General features: G+C 41.5%; 1 long non-coding RNA gene across 2 annotated transcripts in view; it reads right to left on the reverse strand.

Annotated features, from left to right (window-relative positions):
* Positions 1 to 21,605, reverse strand: part of LOC116662659 — an 87,128-nt gene extending 65,523 nt beyond the window's left edge. The window contains exons 1-4 of one of the 2 annotated variants that reach the window (XR_004318638.1): positions 21,352 to 21,605; positions 19,330 to 19,408; positions 17,981 to 18,186; positions 14,915 to 15,005 (exon numbers count right to left, since the gene is read on the reverse strand). This is a non-coding gene — a long non-coding RNA (uncharacterized LOC116662659). The remainder of the gene's footprint in view (positions 1 to 14,914; positions 15,006 to 17,980; positions 18,187 to 19,329; positions 19,409 to 21,351) is intronic. The other variant, XR_004318637.1, reaches the window with a different exon arrangement.
* Between the last annotated feature and the right edge of the window lie 1,494 nt (positions 21,606 to 23,099).

Consider the following 23,099-nt stretch of genomic DNA (forward strand, 5'->3'; position numbering starts at 1 on the left):
AGGGTTAAATTAGGAGTTTGGGATTTGCAGATACTAACTACTACATATAAAATAGACAAACAACAAGGTCCTACTATATAGAACAGGGAACTACGTTCAATAGTTCGTAATAACCTATAATGATAAAGAATGTGAAAAAGCATATGTATGTATAACTGAATCACTATGCTGTACACCAGAAACTAACACAACACTGTAAATCAGCTATACTTCAAATAAAAAAAAAGGGATGATTTTGCTTTCACTGGGGTGACAGTGATCTGTCATTCCTTATCAGTCACCCAATGGTGACACCCAGTATGACTATGATTGCCGACAGGCTCCATGTCTGCTCTGCTTATGTAGTACAGATAAAACTTGTAGCTTTTCAGCAGGCTATTTGGAAAGCTGCAGCTGTGACCAGGTGGACTTGCCCTGTCCACCTTCAATAATGCAAGTGTATCTTTGGCCTCAGGTACCTTCCCTCTGTGGGCCCTTTGCTGCAACCTCAGTTTAGGTCCTTGTAACCACACCATCAGTGGGATGGCTGATGCGAGTGAGGGTAGGGACAGAAGGACATATAAACGCAACTCAGCTAGCATGGTCCTTTCACCTGCTTACAGCCTAGTCTAACTCTGTTAACTTACTCCCTTTCTTGCCACTTTGCTTCTTGCTGTGTGTTTTGGATTGATTTAATGAACTATGTGATTTGAGCATTTTCATTTCCACAGTGAGCTTTTCTGTTGGGTGGGAGAGCTTGGCTGTGATAGCTTCCTGATTGTGTATTTGGAGGCTACATTGTACCAAGGTCATTGCCCACATTACACTATTCCTCTGCATTTGCCCACTTCAGTACACCCTCCACATAAGGCCACAGAGTCATCTTTTAAAATTGCAAATCTGATCAGGGATCACCCCTGTTTACAACCTTTTGGTGTTTCACCATTGCCAACAGGGTACCATCAATCTCTCTAGAAAGGGTTGTGCTCCTGGAGAAGCAGAATCTGAGTTGCAGGTTAGCATTCAGGAGATGTATTAGGAAGTACTCTTGAGAGCCTTTTATCTGCCCAACCACCCAACATTGACAAATCGTTGGGTGTAATGGCTCCTAGGGTAAGGGGTGTGACCTTGGGTGAGTAGGAGCTAGAGAATGAATTCTTCATTGCTACAGGGGGTATCTGGGCAGCACAACACAGTCCTAGAAGGCTTTACATGACTGGTCACTGCCTCTCTTTCTATCTCATCTCTTGTTTTTTTCTTCATTAAATGCAAAGCCACTAGAACTAGTTGCATTATTCAAATATACTATGCTCCTTCTTCCTCCATGCCTTACTGCTTTGCTCCTCCTGCTTCAGGTGTCCTTTCTGTCCACGGCTTTCACTCCTGCCAACCCAGACCCACCACTTCTCAGACCACACCTCTCATCCAAGCCACCCACTGCATCTGCCAGTTAGGCTGGCCCTGCTCCACTCCTTCTCTTGGTCTGCAGTTCACCTGCAGCTCTGAACTGGCAGGGTTGTGGGAAGAGGGATCTGAAGCCCTTGCATGAGGCATAGGTGATGAGTGTTGAGACAGCAGGGATCCAAGGCAAGTCATGCCCCACATTCTAAAATATCTCCTCTCTCCAAACATCCCCCTTCCCTCTCACCGTCCCCTGCTACCCCAAATCCAGTCATAAGAAACCTGGATTCATTTTGGAACAGAAGACTGCACACTGTAGTTCTAAACTGTGCTTTAAAATTTTAATAGTAGGCTAAATTGAAAAACACATAGGGAGCATTTTGAAGATGCCCTGCAGCTGGATTTGTTTATGCAAGAGCAATTTTGCTGCCTGGCTGCTTCCCACTGAAAGCACAGAGGATGTGCTGAAATGCTGCCACTGTAAACAAAACTGGATCAGGCAGAAGCCTCTCTTGCACTGACAGACCTACCTTATAAGTTGCTGGCAGTGATGCTATTTGATTGGCAGGCATGGTGCTAGGAAGCAAGTGGTTTCCAAAATCAGAATTGAAAGGGAGGAATCCCACAACACAAGCTTGAAAAATATCAGCACTGGAAGGAACTTTAGAAATCACATCCAGCTTCTATAATCAGAAACTGAGGAACTAGGAAGGTGAAGGTACTTCATCCTAAGTCACACAGTTTATGAGTGGTAGCTGAACTAAAACCCAGGTTTCCCGGCTCCCAGTGTAACTGTTATTCTGCTATATTGTATTCAAGTTCACTACCTTTCCTTAGTGTTTTCACTTTTGCTGTTGTGCATTTCAGAGGATCATACATAATCCCTATGATCAGAGTAACTGCATATGGAATAGCTGTGGGTTGTGTCACCGGGAAGAACAGTTAACAGATTCCTTAATTGGACTTTTGTGCTCATTTCTCTCCTCAAGGCTAATTACTTGTTTAATTAGGCATTTTGCCTTGATCATAAATGCAATCGCATTTGATGACTCGACTCTGTGCTGTGAGGGTCCAACATATGTATGAAATGTTACCATTAGAACTTGGGAAAACTAAACAACTAATTAGCTTTGAGATATTTAAACAGGAGCAAATTCATACATTTTAGAATTATTCTCTATTTTGTATATAAATTCACACATGTATAAAAAGCCATAAGGGAACTGAATTATTTGTGGAAATCATGGTTTATTATTTCCCTATTGGGGGGGGGGGTAAAGCCTCCAATCTGCCATTGAGTTAAAGCAATTTAATACTTAGTGTTCCTATGACACCTTTCCTCCCTGCAGCTCAAAGTACATAATACATATCAACTTGGTAATCCTCACCACAGTACAGCCAGAGAGAGTAGACGGCAGGTATAATCCTCTTGATACACAAGGCCAAGAGTCTGCTTGGAAATCCACTGCACAATTGACTTGTGTGCTAAATGAATTATCAGAGTATTTGTATGCTGGCTGGAAATTGCTGTTCAACCTAAATGTGGCTGGTTGTTTGCGTCTGGGCATCTTCTCAAGTGAGAAAAGAGAAAATAAGAACATGAATGTGTATTGCTGAGTTTTAAAAAACCAAATTGCAAACTATGTGGATTAATACAGGCTTAATTTTCTTAAGATCTCCTTGGCTATTGTTAAAAGAACACCAGAAAGATTGAATATATGGAATAAGCAAACCAATAATAACAATAATGATTATAATTTACTGCATTCCTACTCTAGCTCAGATGCAGAGGTGAGTATTTTATATATGTTCCTCTAATCACCACAACAATCCTGCAAGACAGGCATAATTACCCCTATTTTTCAGATGAGCATTTATGAAAATTTAAGGTACATCTTCCAAAGTGGTGGCACTGGTTAAAGGGACTCAAGGCCAGACTCACTGTTCAGAAGCATCTCTTCTCCTTTTCCCCAATTTTCTGCTCTACACCCCTCACTCTCTCTATTTATTCAACAAACATTTATTGAGCACATACTCTGCCAGGCAGGCACCAGGCATTGAGTATATGATTGTGAACAAAGCAGTCATACGTTCTGCCCTCACAGAGCTTGGCTTCTAGGCTGAGGTCTGGATTTCTACAAGGAAGTGGTAAGAAACAAACGGAATAGAATTAGGTGTGAGATGACACCTGGCAAAGAGAACAAAAGACACAAATAAAAGATGGAGACTGTCTAACCCGATACTGATTTCAGAGTTGGAAAGTGTTATACTTTTCACTTCTCTTTAGTGATTTTATTTTGGTCATTTGAATATAAGCCCAGTACCAAGCATCTTACTGTGGAAAGGAGAGGTGATACAGTTTGTAACAAGATGGCAGGGCTGCCAGCTGGTCCAGCACAAAATGGATTCTTGAAGAACAGTCAAATTTTAAGTGACGTATTTCCATAGAATAAGCTGCACACAGGATGGTGGAGCTTAGGTGGTAACCTAACAAGTCTCTTCAACACTTCACATTTCCACCTGCCCAGTCCACAAGACATTTTCTTTGTCAGATGACAACATCTCCCTCATTATCTACCTTATGTCCTAAGTGGGCTGAATAGTTCTCTCCAGAATTCACACCTGCCCATCACAACTCTCCACAACAATGTCATTTCTTTCTTGGAGACATTCTCTTCCATGTTCAATCCACATTTCACGACACTTTAGCACCTGTTCTGTTGCCCCACCCAGCTCCATGCCACCTGCAAATAACTGTAGCTTTTGTTACCTGGTAATCTCCAGAGTGGACTACATCCCCCTCTCCCCAGCCAGGCCATCCATCCATCTGGGGCCCCAAATGGCCACCTCCAAAACTGGCTTTTAATTGCGTCTTCTCATGAGCTCAGAAACACTGCACTTGGAGGGTCCTTCCCTCCTCAGAAGTAGTCCAACATGAGAAAAGTCATTATGAGTGGGAATCTGTGGATTTACCCAACCCCTCTACAGTGAAAGGGCCTTGCCCTGGCATCTGCTATAGGAGGGCTCAGGACACCAGTGGGGAAACACACTGTACCTTGTCTGGCATCACTAGAGCAAGCAAGGCCACATGGAATAGACTCTATTCAACAGAGAAAAAGATTCACTCACCTTTATTCCTTAATTAATCCCAGCACCAATTCCTAACCTTCTCCAGAGAAAATATTTCCCCACAAACAAAGCCTATTAGAATGTGAGCAGGAAATTTACCATCACTCTATGTGCATGAAATTCCATTTTTCATCTAAAGCTTGCGTAAGTTTCAAATGAAGCTCCTTTTTCTTAGGAAAGAACACTGTCTTTGTTTTCTGGGCTGTATTGTTTTTTTATTTCTATTATACATGTATTTGGGCCTGGAGGTTATAAATAAGGTTCTGGTCTAGATAAAAAGAGCAGGAAATAAAATTAGGAATGTCTCTGGATGCCAGGAACAAAGCTATTGTAGTGATAAGTAGACTGAGCAGTAATTAATTAATGAAATGATTATGTTTCCAAGGAGAAGAACAGAGGGCAATTTTGAGGTAGAGTCAGGCAGAAAATAACTTGTTTATAGGAAAAAAGAATGCAAGATCTGACTCCTGATTTAATGGTTCTCAAAGTGTTGGTCATAGTACACAAGCATTAGCATCAACTGGGAACTTGGAAATGCAAACTCAGGCTCCATCTTTAACCTACTGAATCAGAAACTGGAGGTGGGGACCAGCATCCCGCGCTACAGCAAACCTTCCTGGTGATTCTAACGTTTAAGAACCACTGGGTTAAAAACTCCTCTTCTGTAGGGAGAATATTTAATTCCTGGTGTAGGAAAAAGCTGGGGCAAAGAAATCAAGGGTCAATTTTGTTCCACTTAGGAAACCTGTCCCCCCTGGTCTCTGGGTCAAGGCTGGGAAAGCCTAGGAGCAGAGGCCCAGGTGCCCCGCTGGTTCCTTTAGAATTCAAAGGAGGGCTTCAGAGCTGAGCTGCCAAAGACTTCGTAGCCAGACTAATTAGTCTCTAGGAATTTCCTGTAAGAGTTTGAAGAGTTTGAAGAGTTGGAAACTTACAACCAATTGCCCTGGTGAAGTGGGGGAAAAAAAGAACCAACGACATTGCTGAAGTACCACAAAAGCCCTTCCTCCCTAAGAGGGACTGAAGGCAGCTTGTTTCTGTGTAGTAGGCTGTGAAAAGCCATTCCTTTCCTCTGATGGGAACTGGGCTCAAGGGAGTTTCCCTTCTAGCAAGATGCTGAAGAATAAACCAAACGCTGGCCAAATCTCAAGCTGGGGTCCACAGGCCAGCCAGCTTCCTGCTTGCCTGCTTTTCTTCCTAGACAACCCTTTTTTTTCTCTCCTATGTTCCTTCCTTCAGCGTGGTCAGACGCTGTGGCTGTGACAGATCAGTCAGTGTTGACTGCTGGGGCCACCAGTACCAGACATAGAATCTGGAGTTGGAGTCCTTTGTTGTAACCTCTTGGGACTGTTTAGATGCTCTCTAATGTCCCTTCCAGATCTGATGTTTTTCTGCTGAAAATTTTCCCGTGGTCAAAAGCTTCATCCCAGTAAGAAACACAGTTAGAATTCTAAGACCTATCACCTGCCTTTCTCAAACTCACCAGTCCAGACACTGCCTTCTGTCAGCTAATCAGCTTCTCAGGACTGTCCCAATTTTGAGATCACTGGCTTATGCTTCTTCCCTGAATTCCCTCCATCATGCACACATTTGTGCATTTAGCCAAGGCCAATTAGGCACCTGACTTCAGACTGTGCTCGAATCCTTGGGCTTCAGGAGTGTTAGGGGGCAGGGCCATGTGTCTTCTCACATCTCTGTCTCTGCTTTTGTGGTACCCTGCCCTCTGCCTAGAACTACCTTCTCCTTGTCTAACTGGTGGCTACTTACTTAACCTTCATAGCTAAGTTAAAATGCCATCTCCTCACTCTAGCTTTCTCTGATCACCCCATGATCTCAAGTATATGAATTTTCTCCCTTGTGTTTCCATAATTATCATCTAGTTAGCTAGCTAGCTATTTATCTATCTGCCTGTCAGTCTGTCTAACTATCTATCTATGGCACATCTCTATTTTAAACAGTTAGACTTTATTCCACATATACATCTTTCTGCATCCTGATAGGCTGGGAAATCTTTAAAGGCAGGAATCACATGTTACTGATCATGGTACCCTCATGCCTAGCACATGCTTTGTATGTGTGGAATTAGTAGTGTGGAATTAAAGTGCATTGATTTAAACTTCTACGTTTTTATGCTGTTTTTTAGCATAAAGAAAAGTTGAAAGTCTTTTTCTTCTAACTTGCCCGTAGGTATTTATTTTTAGTTAGAGCAATATTCTAGAAGTGGACAATAAATATATGACTATAGTTGTCAAAGGAAAACCAGAGCTGGACAGTCAGTAAAGTGGTAAATAAATTATGTTCAGGACTTTTCCAATGGGGGAAAAGAGATCTCAGTATAGAACTGGGCTCAGTTCTAAATCCATCATGGGCAAGTGGGAAATGTGCAGCCAAGAAGCAGATGGGGATCAGTGGGTGGAAAATTAATAAGGAGAAACACTAGGGGTAAGGGGCATTCTGGCTAAACTGACCTAACCAGATCTTTGCTGAAGACACACCAGGGTGATCTAACGTCACCTGGAGGTCGGTGGAGGCTGAGGAACCTGATAAGATATGGAGGGTAATCAGATATGGAGGATGGGGGACTCTTATTAAACTGACTCGGCAGGGTTCTGCTCAACTAGATTTTACAAGAAAAGTGCACAGATGGGCCCAGGAGAAGGCTCAGGAGCCTGACCAAGGTTTGGTCAAGCAAAGAATCTTTGTCACAACCTAGAGAAAGAAGACCATAATAAACTATGAAAAATAATCCAAGGGAGTGTGAAGTATTATCCTCAAAAGAAATACATGCCTTGAGCCAATAAGAATGTACAATAAGTCATTTAACAGCTAGACTGTTTTCACTTATCTGGTCAGTAGTATGGATGGTAAAAATGAGGCACAGATAAAATGTTTTCAGCCCATGAAATAATAACAAAAGCAAAGTTGGTGCATGTGCATTTCTAAAATCTGATTAAAGACTTTGTGTTCTCTGGGGCTTCACTGATGAGGTATGTTGGCACAGAAAAGTGAAAACCAGGAAGAGAAACTAATATTATTTATTCTCCATAACTAAGGTTAGAGTCTCAAGCTAAGGACTAGGTTGCTAACTAGTCCATAATTTGATTTCCTACATGGTCACAGAACCTTTAAAACCTGTCAGTTGGGGATATAAACCAGGCTAGCTACTGCATTAAGGTGTATGTGTAGAAAAGAGTTATTTACATGCTTCTAAAGCACTGTCAGGCCAGAGAAAGAATGTGAAAAGCCTTACAATGAATTGCTGCCTGTCAGGCCTTTGAAAGTGCTAAGTACCATACAAGGGCCCAGCAGGGCTCCTGCTAACACTGTTTAATTGTCCTACCGAATAACGTAGCAATAGCATGCCATTCTCCCACCGCATTTAACATATGATTTGCATTTACAGTGTAAAGTTGTTATTAAAGGCAGGATATTTTTTGCAAGTGCAAATGTTACATCATCTCTTTTCCCTCTCTGGTAGTGGCACAGTATTTAAGAACCCGCTGCTCAACCACCTGTTCATGTTTATTCCTGTGAGAACCATGTTCCTGTCATCAGCAAATTTCTTTCTTTGGTTGTAATACTGCCCCAAACTCACCTACCATGATGGGTTTTAGAAGCCTCAAGCTGGGTACCAAGATCACAGAAAATGTGTGGCACAGTTTTGCCTGATCTGGAAAGGATAATGCCCTTCCAGGGCATGCACATCCTTCCTCTTGATAAAAAGATCTCTAGGAAAGGGCAATGCTGGTTCTCATCTTTGGGGCACTGGATTTTCAATCTGCCCATTGTTTAACCTGCATGTGGTCAAGCCCTGGAGCTTTCCTTCTCTGGATCACATCATCACAAATATCCATGGGGTCAAGAAAATTCCTGGGCTTGCATGTGAGCTTGAGAGCATCCTGATCAAGAAATGGATACTTAGTGCAAAAGATCTTTTCCAACCCATATGCAGTCAATTCCAATAGTGGTTTTATCTACATGAAGGGTGGTGGGAAAAAATGAAATTATTTAAGTTTCATTTCTAACACGATTCATTTGGGGTGACTAAGAAACACTATGCAATGGTCTTATTACACTTAAAATGTTGATGAAAAGCTAGAATCCAGGACGTAAGCTAAACAAAGACAGACCAGAATGTCTCCTGCTTTCGGAAACTAATCTATGCACACCTCTGCCATTAGGAGGAAGAGCTAGATGAGAGAGAGCAAGAAAGGAAGGAATAAGTGAAGAAAATAAGAATTGGACAAAGTAAAAGAAGAGACATCTCCATGCTGGCTAGTAGAGCCATATTTACTACATGGGCTTTAACAAATGCTGAAGATCAGTAATTAAATGCAACAAGAACCCCGGGTCTGGTGCTCCTTCTAAGCAGAAAGAAAGGGGTAGGCTAAATGAAACTAATCTATATTTACACCTCAGCTACCCAGGTCATTCAGAAGGGTTCTAGTTGCTTTGAAGACTCCTAGGCCACTTGGGAGGCACTCTGAAGGAAACATGGGGTTTTCAGCCACAAGGATCAAGAAACTGATTAAAGGAGAAGAGATAAAAGCTGTTCTTGCTCAAGGAGGCAGAGAACACACTGTGGCATGGAGGACAGGAAGGACGGGGCTCTCCTTCAGGAGACAGAGCTGGTTACTGGAGAAGAGTAGGGGTCATACTTGGGCAGAGCCATGGGGACTTAAAAATTTCAACAGTTTAAGTCAATCAAACCAGTATTTTTGATTTAATTTTTATTTTATATACAATTTCAAAAGGTTACTTTCCATTTACAGTTATTACAAAATATTGGCTATATTCCCTGCGTTGCACAATACTAGTCATTAAAAAGAATGAAATGATGTCATTTGTAGCAACATGGATGGACCTAAGAGATTATATTAAGTGAAGTAAGTCAGAGAAAGACAAATATCACATGATATCACTTATTTGTGGAATCGAAATATGACACAAATGAACTTTTTTACAAAACAGAAACAGACTCACAGACATAGAAACCAGACTTACGGTTACCAAAGGGATAGTGGTGGGGTGGGGTGAGGGGGTATGAGGGATAAATTAGGAGTTTAGGATTGGCAGATGCACACTACTATATATAAAATAAACAATAAGGTCTCACTATACGGCACAGGGAACTATATTCAATATCTTATAAGAAACCATAACTTTAAAAAATGAAAAAGAATATATAACTGGATCACTCTGCTATACACCAGAAACTAATACAACATTGTAAATTAACTATATTTCAATAAAAAATTTTAAAAATAAAATAAAAAGCCAGCATCATGCTTAAAAGTGAGATAAAAGAGTAATTCCTGTTAAATTTGGGAATAAGACATAGATGCCCACTAAATACTCCTAATTAACACTGTCTTATATAAGTATTAATTAATGCAAAGACAGGAAAAAGAAATGAAGGAGTAAAATAATAATTACTTGCAGAAAATTTGATTCTTTATTTAGAAACTCCATGACAATGAGCTGATGTGTCATTAAAGAAAAGTAAGGAAATTCAGTAAAGTGAGTATTACAAATGTAATGAGCAAATTAATAGCTTTCTATATATAAATGGCTACTTGTTAAAATTTTAATTTTAAAAATCCCATTTACAATAACAGTAAACACAAACTATTCAGGAAATGATCTAATAAGGAATGGACAGGAATGAATAAAAGATCCACATATCCCACACTCTCAGAGAACAGCTTTAAGGGTTTTTAAAATTTTAGCCTATAGAAGGCTAGACTCCCAGCAGAGTTCATGTACAATTAAAGTGAAAATGAGTCCCTGGAGCTAGGCTGGCTTGTCACCACATTTTAGAAAGGAAAGAGCACTGTCCCTGGAGTCCAGACCCCAGAGGTCTGACTTGTTCACTAACTGACTGTGTGACCCACACAAATAACAACTTTTCTGGATCTCAGTATCCTCAGGGTTTAGGGAAAAAAAGAAAAAGAGATCACATGTATTAAATCAAATGTTATAAACTGGAGTTCACAGATGTGTTTCATTTGGCTTGCCTGAAATTAGTTTTATTTAGTAGTTGAAACTGGGATACTGCACATAATAATCTGCATTCTCAGCTTCCTTTTGAAAATTGCACAATCTGACATAACAGGGCTGGCCTCTCCCATTGCTACAATTAGCTGCAGCTGCAGCTGCAGAGGCTGCTGCTCCCTCTCTCAGAACCTGGCCCCAGTTTTGCAGACCCTCTGCTCCCACCATGGTGACACCACCATGGTGTCAACAGTCTGATTATTTACCTGATCAGCTGACCCTGAAGGCATTTCGTTGCAGCCCTTAGTCATTCTGTAAGGTTTCTTCACTTTTGCAATGTAATGATTCTAAAATTCGGTCTAGCTGTCAGTCTAGAAAATATATTCCTCTTCCATATTACTTAAAAGCCTGAGCATTTGGAGCTAATGTGGGTGTTGCAAGCTCTGGCTCGATGCTTTTCTTTCTTTTTCCTTTTGCTTGCAGCAGACAATCCTTGGTTACCATGGTGATTACCATCCCTTAATGATACACTGCTACCGCACAGGGAATGTAATTTTCTTTAAGTGTGATGGAAAGCAGTGGGGAATAGGAGTAGGTATAAAAGCTTTCTCTCCTCTCTGTCCCTGGGTGCTTCTCCGTCACCACAAAGGACAAGAGCAGGCTGCTGATCAATCTCTCCAGACAAGCTAACACGAGAGCTGCTGTCAAGATGTAAATATCTTCCCTGGATCCCAGTGCACATGTGGGAACCCTGAGAAAAGCTATTTTCAACCTCTGAAAAGTGTTTTGCATTGTCTCATGGGACTTAATTAAAATAATCAGTTTTCAGTCAAGGCTTTCAATTCTAACCTCCTACACAAAATGAGCATCCCATGTGCGAAGAGGCCCAGCTCACACATACTCAGAGCCAGTGATGTCTCTAACTGCATGCTTGTCCCCTGGTAGGATCTGGGGCTGGCCCTTTCTGACTAAACTGAAGAGAATGGCCCTGCCTGGACCTTCCAGGTCTCAGTTTTGAGGTGTCAGGAGTTCTGACTGTGGCCAGAGAGATGGGAGAATAAGGTAACCCTCCAGCACCTAGGGGCTCCCTCCTTGGGATGTCACTTTGAGAGGCAGGTCAGATTTGCCCAGTGCTGACCTGGCTTACCAGTGCTTTGAAGTCTTTAACTCTTAAAGTCCATTTTAAAATCATGACCAGAATATAACAAAAAAGCAGCAGATTCACAGATACAGAGAAAAAAGTTGTGGTTACCAGTGAGGGGGTGGGGGCAACATAAGGGTGGTGGAGTAGGAGGTACAAACTACTGGATAGACTACTAAGATAGACTCAAGGATGTATTGTACAACATGGGAATACAGCTAATATTTTGCAATAATTCAATGGAGAATAACCAAAAATTGTACTAAAAATTTTTAAAAAGAAAAAAAAATTAAGAAAAATAAAATAAAAATTAAAAATTACAGCCAAATAGAAAACTGGACCAAAAAAAGAGTTTGAATTTTTAAAAAATTTATTACTATTTTAATTATGATGACTAATTTTATTGTGGTAAGAATGCTTAACGAGATCTACTCTCTTAGATTTTTAAGTGTATAACACAGTTGCTATCTCTAGGCACAAAATTGTACAGCTGATCTCTAGAACTTACTCATTTTGCACAGCTGAAATGTTATACCTGTGGATTAGCAATGTCCCATTTCCCCCTACCCCTGATGCTGAATTTTAAGAAATGAATTAACAGACTGGAGTCACCTCTACAGGACTTAACCTCTCTTTTCCTCTTTCCTGCCCCATCAAATTTCCATAGCTAAAATTAGATTAAAGCAAGTTAATTGTGGTATATTTATACAGTGGAATATTATTCAGCCATAAAAACCAACAACATAATGCCATTTGCAGCAACATGGATGTTCCTGGAGACTGTCATTCTAAGTGAAGCAAGCCAGAAAGAGAAAGAAAAATACCATATGAGATTGCTCATATGTGGAATCTTAAAAAAAAAAAAAAAAACCATAAATACAAAACAGAAACAGACTCATAGACATAGAATACAAAATTGTGGTTGCCAAGGGGGCGAGGGGTGGGAAGGGACAGAATGGGATTTCAAAATTTGTAGATACTGACAAGTATATGTAGACTAGATAAACAAGATTATACTGCATAGCACAGGGAAATATATACAAGATATTGTGGTAGCTCACAGCGGAAAAAAAAAGTGACAATGAATACACGTATGTTCATGTATAACTGAAAAATTGTGCTCTACACTGGAATTTGACAAAACACTGTAAAATGACTATAACTCAATTAAAAAAATGTTAAAAAAAAAAAAAGCAAGTTAACTGAATAGATATGAGATAAAACAAGTAGAATCTAGGTGACAGGTATACAGAAGTGTCCACTGCAAAATTATTTGACTTCTCTACACATTTGAAATTTTCATAATAAATACTGGAAAATAAACAACTGAAGCACAGTTTACCAAAGGGTGGCCCACAGGACACATAAGGCCCATTGACACGATTTATTTGGCCATCAAGGTTTTTTTAAAGTTTTAAAAATTGTAATTTTATATACTTTGTATTTTTTAGATTTTTAAAAAGATTTTCGGTGGGAGGTAATTAGGTTTTATTTACTTATTTTAATGGAGGTACTAGGGATTAAACCCAGGACCTTGAGCATGCTAAGCACACACTCTACCACTGAGCTATGCCCTCCCCCCGCATATAATTTTTTAAGGTTTCTTTCCATTAACCGTTATTACTAAATATTGGCTATAGTCCTCGTGTTATACATCCTTGAGTCTATCTTACATTCAATAGTTTGTATCTCCCACTACCCAACCTCTATGTTGCTACACCACCCCCACAACTGGTACCCACTAGCTTTTCCTCTTTATCTGTAAGCCTGTTTCTCTTTTGTTATATTCACTAGTTTGTTGTGTACGTTTTTTTTTTAATTGAAACAGTTGCAAACATTTTAAAAGGCAGGAGACTTTAAATAAAAATATAAAAATCTGGATTTCCAGCTTCTCTAGAAAAATCAGGAAATCCAATACCACCAGGCCCCACACTCATGCATGGAAACATCTGGCTGGAGCTGGGGAGTGGCTGCCCCTCTTGATGGGCACGTCCTCTCCACCTGGACACAGACTCCACTAGATATGTACTCCTTATTTATCTTACTTGAGTGGGCCAGCTTCACTGATACAGAGCAACCTCAAAAGGCAGGAAAAAGAAAGAAAAGGGGAGCATGTGTGTCTGTGTGCACACATGCAGTTGGCAGTAAAATGCAGTCCTGCACCTTTGTCTTTGTTTTATGTGGCTAGGGGCAAAGCCTACTCCTCAGCCTCCTGCTCACAGCCTCCCGTGATCCTGCTCAGTGCCAAGCCGTGAGGCTAAGTGGGCAGAGTAGCCATAAACAGCTCTGGGTGTGGCTGTATCAAAAGGCAGGTCTTGGGACTAGCTGAGCAAGGCTGCATTTATTTTAGATGTTTGCCTTCTGACTAAAATGCCTCAGTTAGTGCACTAAATAGACCGTCTGTTGTCATTTTGCTGCCATCATCATTTATCATAGAGCCTCATTGTTAGATGCCAGGCAAAGAGCCATAAGAACTCAGTTGTCCCAGAGCCTAAATTTGATCTGTGCATATTAGGACGGGAAAATTCTACCTCTTTCATTTTTCTTTCTGCCGTAAAGGAGGTGTGTGGGTTAAAATACTTTCTCAGAGGCAAATGAATGCTTGTTGCAGTGTTTAGTGTTTCCAAAAATTGATTTTTTCCTCTGCTTATGCCTTTTCCTTGCAGGGATCCACACTGAAGACAATGCCTTCCCTGAGGTGTGCTGTGTCCCCAAAGTCTATTCTGGCTTGGGAGGTCCCAGGGTGGGAGCCACACCTATTAACCCTATCTGAATGATCAGTCCACTGTGAGTGCTGTCAGGAGGGTGATACATCCTCTTTGGTGATGACCATGATGGTGAACTCAGCTCCCTTTGCCCTTCTGACTCTATTTCCAGTGCTTTCTATTGAGCTTGGAATCAATTCTGTCTCCTTCCTTGGCCAGCTGTCCTTACATGGTCTGACCTCTGCTTATCTTTCAGCCTTATGCTGTCCAGTTCTTCCCTGTCTTCCCCAGGCTCCAGCCAGGCTTTCTAGTTCTTAAAGATAAAGCGTCTATTTCTTAAATATCCACAGCTTGTCCCTGCCCTGGGCTGCTTACAGACTCCTCCCTCTGCCTGGACCACTGTTCCCCCAGCTCTCAGCCTGGCTGGCTGCTTCCCTCAGTCCAGCTTCGGGTACCATACCAGCCCCTCAGGGGCCTTCCCTGACCACCATCCCTTTCCCCTTATTCACAATTGCTATTATATTATGTCCTCAGTTTCCCCACAATATCTAAAGTTATTTTCATTTACCTGTTCTCATTTGTTACTGCCTCTTCCACTTCAGTGCAAGTTCCACAAAAAGAAGGACCTTGTCTCTTATTCACCAGAGAATCCCGCATTCCTGGAACAAGTGTTTGCTTTGGCAGGACGGGTAGGTAATTAGGTTTGTTTATTTTATTTATTTTAATGGAGGTACTGGCGATTGAACCCAGGACCTTATGCATGCTAAGCACATGCTCTACCACTTAGCTCTGCCCTCCACCAGGAACAACCAGGATTCATTTAATCCATGAATGTCCATGCCCAGGAAGGTGAGGAAATTCTAACAACAGAAAGGCTGCAGGCATTAGGGCAAAGGCTTCAAAAAAAAAATTAAGTCTATACACATTATTGGGTCTGCCTTTAAGAAGGGCCTTTGTGTGTTATATCTGGATACCAGTATTAAATAAAACTGTGGGAGAGGAAGGCTGAGATTTGATGGTGTAATTTATTTCTTTAATAATTATGAGTTTATAACATGGCTTTGATGGTGATACAAAAGGCAAGGTTGCCATCTAGTGTTTAGATGTGTAGATGTGTGGCACCAGCCATACCTTAAAAAAAAAAAAAAAAAACAAACGTTGAATGAGTCTATAGAAAGCCAAACTTCCACAACCTACTATGAGATAAACCAGAATTTACCAAGGGAGTATAATTCCCCACAAAGTGTCTCTTAAGAGGCCCCAGACAGATTCGTCCAGTCTCTTGGGCTCCTGCCAAAAGTTGAGATGCTGTGTTTGTTAGCTACTAAAGAAATCCCAAGCAACCAAAGGAACTGTCAAACTCAGTTTCCCAAGATAGCATATTCTCCAGACTGTGTTTCCTTAAATTCTACCTGTTTCCCTTGTCAAGGTGTGCTGCTTACATAATAAATGAAATCAGTGTCAAAGAAAATAGCAACCCACCACCTCAACTGCTTTTTGTCCTGGTGACATAGGGAAGGATGTACCTTCAACATTAAGGAACTTATGAACCAGGTATCAACTTATTAACTATAGATCTCTCAGTGGCAACCAAGCACAAGCTTACCTGTGCTGAAAAATCTTGGGAGCCTTAGCCTGAGTATTTTCCATTTCCCAGCCATGATGAAGGCCAGTAAGACAAAGGGAAGCTGTGAAAAGTGCCCAGATGAGGGTGGCACCAGGGGAACCCATTTAATAAAGAGTCATGGTTATGGGCACCTAAAATTACACTCCAGGAAACTAGGTTATTAGAAATGATGGAAAATGGGTGGTGAGGTGAACTAATGGATGGGAATAACCATGGCAATCAAACTATCCATTTTCTTATTATTTCACTATCCTTGCGACTAAAAATAGATCAAGTGTAGGTCACTGCAAACAAGTTCAGCAATGGTTTATGTCTACTGCTACAGCTTTTGCTAGCTTTTTTGTGGGCATGCTAAGAAATGCTCTCCTAACACTGAAAATTTATAATGTACCGTTTGTTCTAACCATACAGTCTGTGCTCTACATATTAATGCATACACTGTTCTATTTTTGCTTTAAGACATATTTTCTAAGACCGAATAAGAAGTAGTTATGGAATTACAAAGTCAGAATTAGAATGCTTTTTTGGAAATCACTTATTCGATGCAGGAATCTTTTTTTTTTTTCATCCTAAGAGATCTAGGCTCTATTTAAATCTCTGGAGTGACAAGGAGCTCACTACTCCATGATGCAGCAATTCCATTATTAAACTAATCATTGGGAAGTTGCTTCTCTATTTCCTTTTATTCGCGCAACTGGCATTTATTTAGCACCTCCCACTGAACAAAATGAACTCAGTCCCTGAATGTATGGAAGTTACAATCCACTTCCCTGTACCTTTTCTAGGGGTTTGTGCAACTGGAAGCAATAGAGAAGAAGACCATTGTCTATTTTTCTATCAAGAATTGTCTAAAGTTTGTAGATATAGATTTTAGATATAAAGCTTTAGTTTTTCCCTTACCAACACAGCTTGAGGAGTCAGCAAGGATTCCTCAGCTTCAAGCAAGCAAACTAATGAACAAAGCCCTGGCTAAAAATCAATCTATCTGAGGTACCAGAGGAGCCTGGCTGGCAGGGACGATGAAGACTCAGGTTTGCTCTCTGCTCTGACTTTTGAAACCCACCTGGTCCAGCCCAGGTACCAACACTGTGTCAATTTTGCCCTTACTTTCAAATAAGCATATTTACACACCAAAATTGTGATCTGCATCCATTCCTCCTTTCACCTTCTTACCGATGAGCATTTTGTGAATACAAATGAGCTTAGATGGTTTCACACGCTTGTTCTTGGGAATCAGGCAGTTTTGCTAAAAGTACACAAGGGAACATCCCAGATTTTTGCTGGAGATTGATATGAAGACGAAATATCTGCATATCTATTTTAGAAAAGAGAAAAGTCTTTAACTCTCTCCACTATTTTGGCAGCTCTCGTGTGTTTTTGGAGATTACTACAGTATCTCCAATCACATCTGCCAGTTCCTTCAGGTCTTTGGAAGAGAACTCACGTGGGCCCAGTGTCATTTTTAAAGCTGCCAGGTTTGCTCACTCTTGCATTTACATGAGCTACCTTGCTTCTACCCAGTCTAATTTGAATATCAGTCTCCTTGCCTGGAAGAGGCCTCGGAACTGCCGACTAGATCTGCCTTCACCTGGCAGAACCGTGCTGTGTTTAAAAGAGCAACAGCTTTGCAACCAGAAAGACCTGGTTTAAGCCCTATTCCTGTCTCATACTAGTTTGTGGCTTTAGTCCAGTTATTTATCTATTCTCTTTCCATTTGCTTATCTAAAACATGGACATAACTTCACAGAGTTGTTAGACTGATTGTATTAGTCAGGAGACAGAAACCACACCAGTTATTTTAAGAGGACTTCATATATTCATCAACCAAATATTGAAGAAATTGAAAGGCAAAAAAGAAACACTAAGGAAGCAGCTGACTTAGGGAAGCCGCTACCACTGTAAAACTCAGGGAATAAATGCAGGAGTTTGGGACTGTTAAGGTTTAGAAGGTTGAGGACGGGCCCTGCAGTGCTGAGGCTCGGGCCTCTGAGAAGGGTCACTACTCACCTGCACTACTGCCTCAGGTGCTTGAAGGCGGCATCCCTGGGTGAGACCCAGACCTCTGTGGAGGGCGTGAAGACTGGCTGGTGCTGGAGTCTCTAGCGGCTGAAATGGCGCTGGTTCCGTGAGTGTCGTTAAAGACGTGAACCAGAATCACCTGCACCACTGGAACCACCTGCTGACGCCGGCTGGGTGAACATGCTAGGATGGTGCTGACAGGAACGTGAGACATAAAGGAACAGGAAGTGCACGGGGAGGAGTTGCCCCTTCCTCCTCCAGCTTGGCGGGCTCCCTCTAGCGCCCCCTATTGGCAAGCCCTAACAGGCATCCCGCTTATAAAGGAGAACTTAGGTTTGTGGTGTCTCAGCTCTGGAATGACACAGCTAGGCAGGAAAGGGTGAGTTTGATGGTAGGAAACAATAACTTAATAACTGGTCACTCTGTTGCCTACTCAGCATCCGCAGGCTTCTTTCTTCCACACAAGAGCTCCCCTGTGGACTTTCAGACACGGAAAACAACGGCAGGCTTTTGCCTCCGAAAATACAACTTTTTTTTTTTTTTTTTAACACAAATGAAGATCTCAACCTCATTGTATCTCAACTTCCCAACAGTCTCCCAAAGCCCCATCAGTCACTGTATCTACCTCTGGGAGACAGTCACGTTATCCAACTTTGAACTATTTTAGTTACTCTCAAATTTAAAGCCTCACCAGAACATTCTATTACTTAAAGACTAAATTGTCTTACAGGAAACTAGCAAGGGGTAGGAGAAGAAATACAAAATGAGTTTCTATCAGGGGTTGACCCACTCCAACTCACTGGTCAAATCCAAATTTAAAAATAAAGGTTTTTTTTGGAATGCAGCCACACCCATTAATCTATGTATTGTCTCTGGCTGCTTTGGGGCCACAAGGGTAGAGTTGAGTACTTGCGACAGAGACCATATGATCCTCAAAGGCTAAACTATTTATGATCTGGCCCTTAACAGAAAAGGTTTTACCCTTTAGGTAAACACACATGAACACGTACACACACACACACACACACACTCTCTCTCTCTCTCTCTCTCTCTCTCTCTCTCTCTCTCTCTCTCTCTCTCTCTCTCTCTCTCTCTTAAACTGGCGTATTCCAAGTTTTCTATGCTCTCAGTCAGAACCTCAACTACTTCTTTACTTGGTGAGGTGACCCAAATAATCATTCCTGAATGAATGTCAGAATGAATTCAGAAGTGTCTGAATCCTAGTGGTTCTGCCTTTTTTCTGTTGCTGGAGTTATCCATTAACTTTTATTATTCATCATGGAAGTACTGAAATAGACCCCAGAGAATCCCTAAATTCTAGACATGGTCCTCCCTACCTTCCTTTTGTGGCAGCAACACAATTGGCTCTTGGTAATCAGCATCAGTCATCCCAGCAAGTAGATTAATCTTCTTTACCTGTTGGTTCAGAGACATGAGGACCTCAAAATGACCAGGTGAGAGTCTCATTTTCCAACTCAATGGAAACACTGCTGTGTACTCAAAAGGAATCATTCTTCCCTCCAAACCAGTACAGAGCACTATTTCAGACCTAGGAGGCAAAAATTCTGCAAGAAGGTTATTAGGTCTAAGAGTGAGAGGAGCCACACCCACATCTACCCTTTGATTCCACATATGCTGGTTGTGGATGAAGGAGCACTAAATATTGGTTATTGATCTAAGCACAAACTGTATCCTGTAAAACAGAGTCCCACACTTTCAGGCTATCCTCTTTTAACTGGCATTGTAACCTAGCTTGCAGTGGGCCATCTCATCCCATCTATTGGGCCAGCTGCTTCTGGACCACAAGAAACATGGTAAGACAGATAGGCATCCGGTGTGTTGTGTCTTCCGTACAACATGGTCCAAAAAGGCATCAGTGCCAGTAACAGATCAGGCATACCTCCAGGTCAAGGAGCAGTCACAGTGATCTCTGGCGAATGAAAGAGGCTAGCTTAGCTAAACATCCATGGGACTCTCTCAATCTCCAGTCCTATCTAGGTGTTCTTTGTGCTTCTTTCTTTTCCTTTTTTTTCCCTAGAAATCTAGAATCTAGGATTTTCCTGGATTTTCTCCTCCTGAGTCTGTCACCAGTGCTGTCAAAGGCTGTCTTAGACCAGAAAGGGCTTCCTCTGCTGGAAACTGCGAGGCTTCCAAGCCATTGAGGGATTCCTTCCAGCTGAACAGCATGGTCAATGGATGATTAGAATGGTTGTGCAGAATAGGTATGGCAGGCCTGCAAAAGGAGTTCCTTCTTTCCCCTGGGCACGGCGACTGAGTCAGGATGAGGCCAGCCTGGTGTGCCAGGACCCAAGGCCATGTTTCAGGTCAGCGATGCCGGGCTCTATGGCCATAGCCCAACCCCTTCTTTAGCATTTAATGCGTCATACTTGACATGAATAAAATCAAACCTTATTTTGGTCATTTCTGCTAAAGTCATACTTAGTGAAAGTAATTCATGATTCATAATTATCAAAAGTAACACCAGGGTTTCATTGGTCCCAAAAGATCATCATAGGGCATCCTGAAAAGGAACAAACAGCCAAGATTGTGGATAAGCTCAAATACTAAAGATTATTGATTTGTAATTGTGTGAGTTTTTAAGTGCTTTTCCATCTAATAAGAGTGATAAGTTTTGTGTGTTGCAAATTTTGACTGTTTCCCAGTTTGTAGTTTGTATTTCAATTATTATATAAAAAGTTTAAAATTTTTTACTTGAGGCTTATTTATTTGTCATTTAATCAGGAAAAAAACTTTATAAATATCCAAATAACATTTCTTATACTTCCCTGGATTCTTTGAGTCATTGTGCTGTAGAATCAGGGCAGGGCTGGCAGAAAGTCAGAAGCCAGTGCCAGTTGTGCTCACAATACCACCTAATATGCTGTGTGTGACTCTGGGCATGAGCTCTCTGGGTCTGTTTCCTCATTTGTAAAATGAAACGAGTAGATGAGATGAGTTCAAGGTCTTTTTCATTTTAAAACTATGACATGAAATGACAAATGATATAATTTCATGTGATGTGACTGATAAAAGGATAAGGCAGGGACTGAATTAGCTAAGGACAACCATAACTTTCATATTTAAATTCAAACTATTTTGAGCCTAGTGGATTTTTTAAAATGTTCAAGATAAAGTAAACATCAATTCATCTGAAATAAGTATGGTATATCTGATCTGAGTACATCTTGTTTCTATTTCTCCAGAGAATTGGCAAAAGATCTCTCCAATATTTACTGGTAGCAGAGAAATTCAGTCCAGGAGCCAGTAGCCAGAAGCACATGGCTGGTCACATAAAATCCATACAGCCTCCTCAGATTACTCTGAAGGGCATTAACATCAGATTTTGTTTGATTCTCTACCTTGTCATGGCTGGATCAGAATGGCTCTTCTAACAACAGTGACTTCCTGTCCTCAATACAGTCCAACTTGAAATGTGAGTAAGAAGATGGAGCTAGAGAAAAGTAAGGAGGACGAAAAAAAAAATAGAAGAAGGTCTTGGATGAAGCGTGTCCTGTTAGTTTAATGTGTATGTTGGGATCTGGTCCAACATTCCTCTTAGGAGCTCAGATGCTTGGAAATGCTCCTGGAAAGAAAAGCAGAAACTAGCATGAGAAAAATGAGGCTCATTCATTTCTTGTCTTGAGGTACTTGTTCATGTTGGGTACGTGGATCCACAGAAGCCAGACACACAAAGTAAAGCAAGAAGCACAGGAATAAGTTGACTGAACTCTGGGATTCTGGTCATGAGTTTACACCATGAAGGACAGAGTCTGAATCAGACTCCCTCACAGAGGACCAGGGCACTGGCCTGAGAGGCTCAAGTGGGGACTGGATTAAGACTGGCAGGCAGGGCTCCTGCTTTGTGAGCATGCACCCAGTGCAGATGCACAGGGCCCTCTGCTCAGAAGGACCCTGCACTTCAAGTTTAATGCTCTGTGATCACCATCTTGAAATTTTTAATAGTTTAATTTTTGAACTTGTGTTTTGTAAGTAAAGTTGGATGAGACCATGGAGCATGAACCAGAGACTTGGGGCCTCAGCTCATAAGCAATCTTGCTTTTCACCACTTCTTGCTCCCTGCTTCTCAACTGTCAACTCCCCCAGCTCCCCCAGCTCCCCCAGCAACCACTGGCCCCTTGGTTGGGGCCTGGGCACAAGGCAGGAAGGGCTGGGGTCAGGTATGCTCATGCCATACATGGGCCACCTGCTGACTTGTGGGACTGGGTCACATTCTTCCCTCAAGTATTCTCCAGCATGAGGGAGTGCAACATCAAATAGCAAATAAAAAACGCCACGACAAGTCAAGACAGAGACCACAAAAGAAGGAAAAAAGCTTTTTCTTCTGCTTTTTAAACAAGAGGCCTCGCATTTTCATTTTGCACCGGGCCTCACAAAATTATGTAGCTGACACAGATGAGAGGGGTAGATGATGACTGTCTAAGGAATGAGTTAGACTGACGTCAGAACACAGCAGGGAGGAAAGTGAACACCAAACCTATGGGGCAAATACAGAAGCCAGAGCTGGGCAATGGAGTTAGGAGTTTGAAACAGGGGAGATAAGAGAAACAGAAGGAAACTGAAATCCAGATGAAAGCATGGTTAGGGTACTCTGAATCTGAATTTAAACAGCAGTTGGCGTTTAAATTTTGTTTCATGGGTGGGTGAGGGTCCATCTGACTCCAATGGCCAAAAAGGAGGCCAAACAGTCTTGACTATGTTTTAAGCCTGTGTTAGTCATTGAGAGGAGAAAGAAAGGCAATTAAACATTCTTCTGATTCTGAAAGAGTTTACAGAGGGCTGAAATGTTCTTTTAGCCCTCCTATGTGATGGAATGAACTACCATAATGACAACACAATTGTCTGTTTTGCATTTAATGTAAATGTAATTCTTGAAAGGAGTAACTACTATTTTGTGTGTGTGTGTTTTAATCGGTGGAGGAGAGAAAAAAACCCTATAGTTTCTCTCTTAAGTTTGGCATCTTTACTCATAGATACGGGGGACACTGATAGGGGCTATTGCTCCTGATTCTGAAGGCTGGAAACCAGAAAGCTAACTCTCCCCGTTTGGGACTCTGTGATCTTGCCAGCATATTGCTCAGCGCCTCTG

Source organism: Camelus ferus, chromosome 3 (assembly GCF_009834535.1).
Source record: "Camelus ferus isolate YT-003-E chromosome 3, BCGSAC_Cfer_1.0, whole genome shotgun sequence".
Lineage (NCBI taxonomy): Eukaryota > Metazoa > Chordata > Mammalia > Artiodactyla > Camelidae > Camelus > Camelus ferus.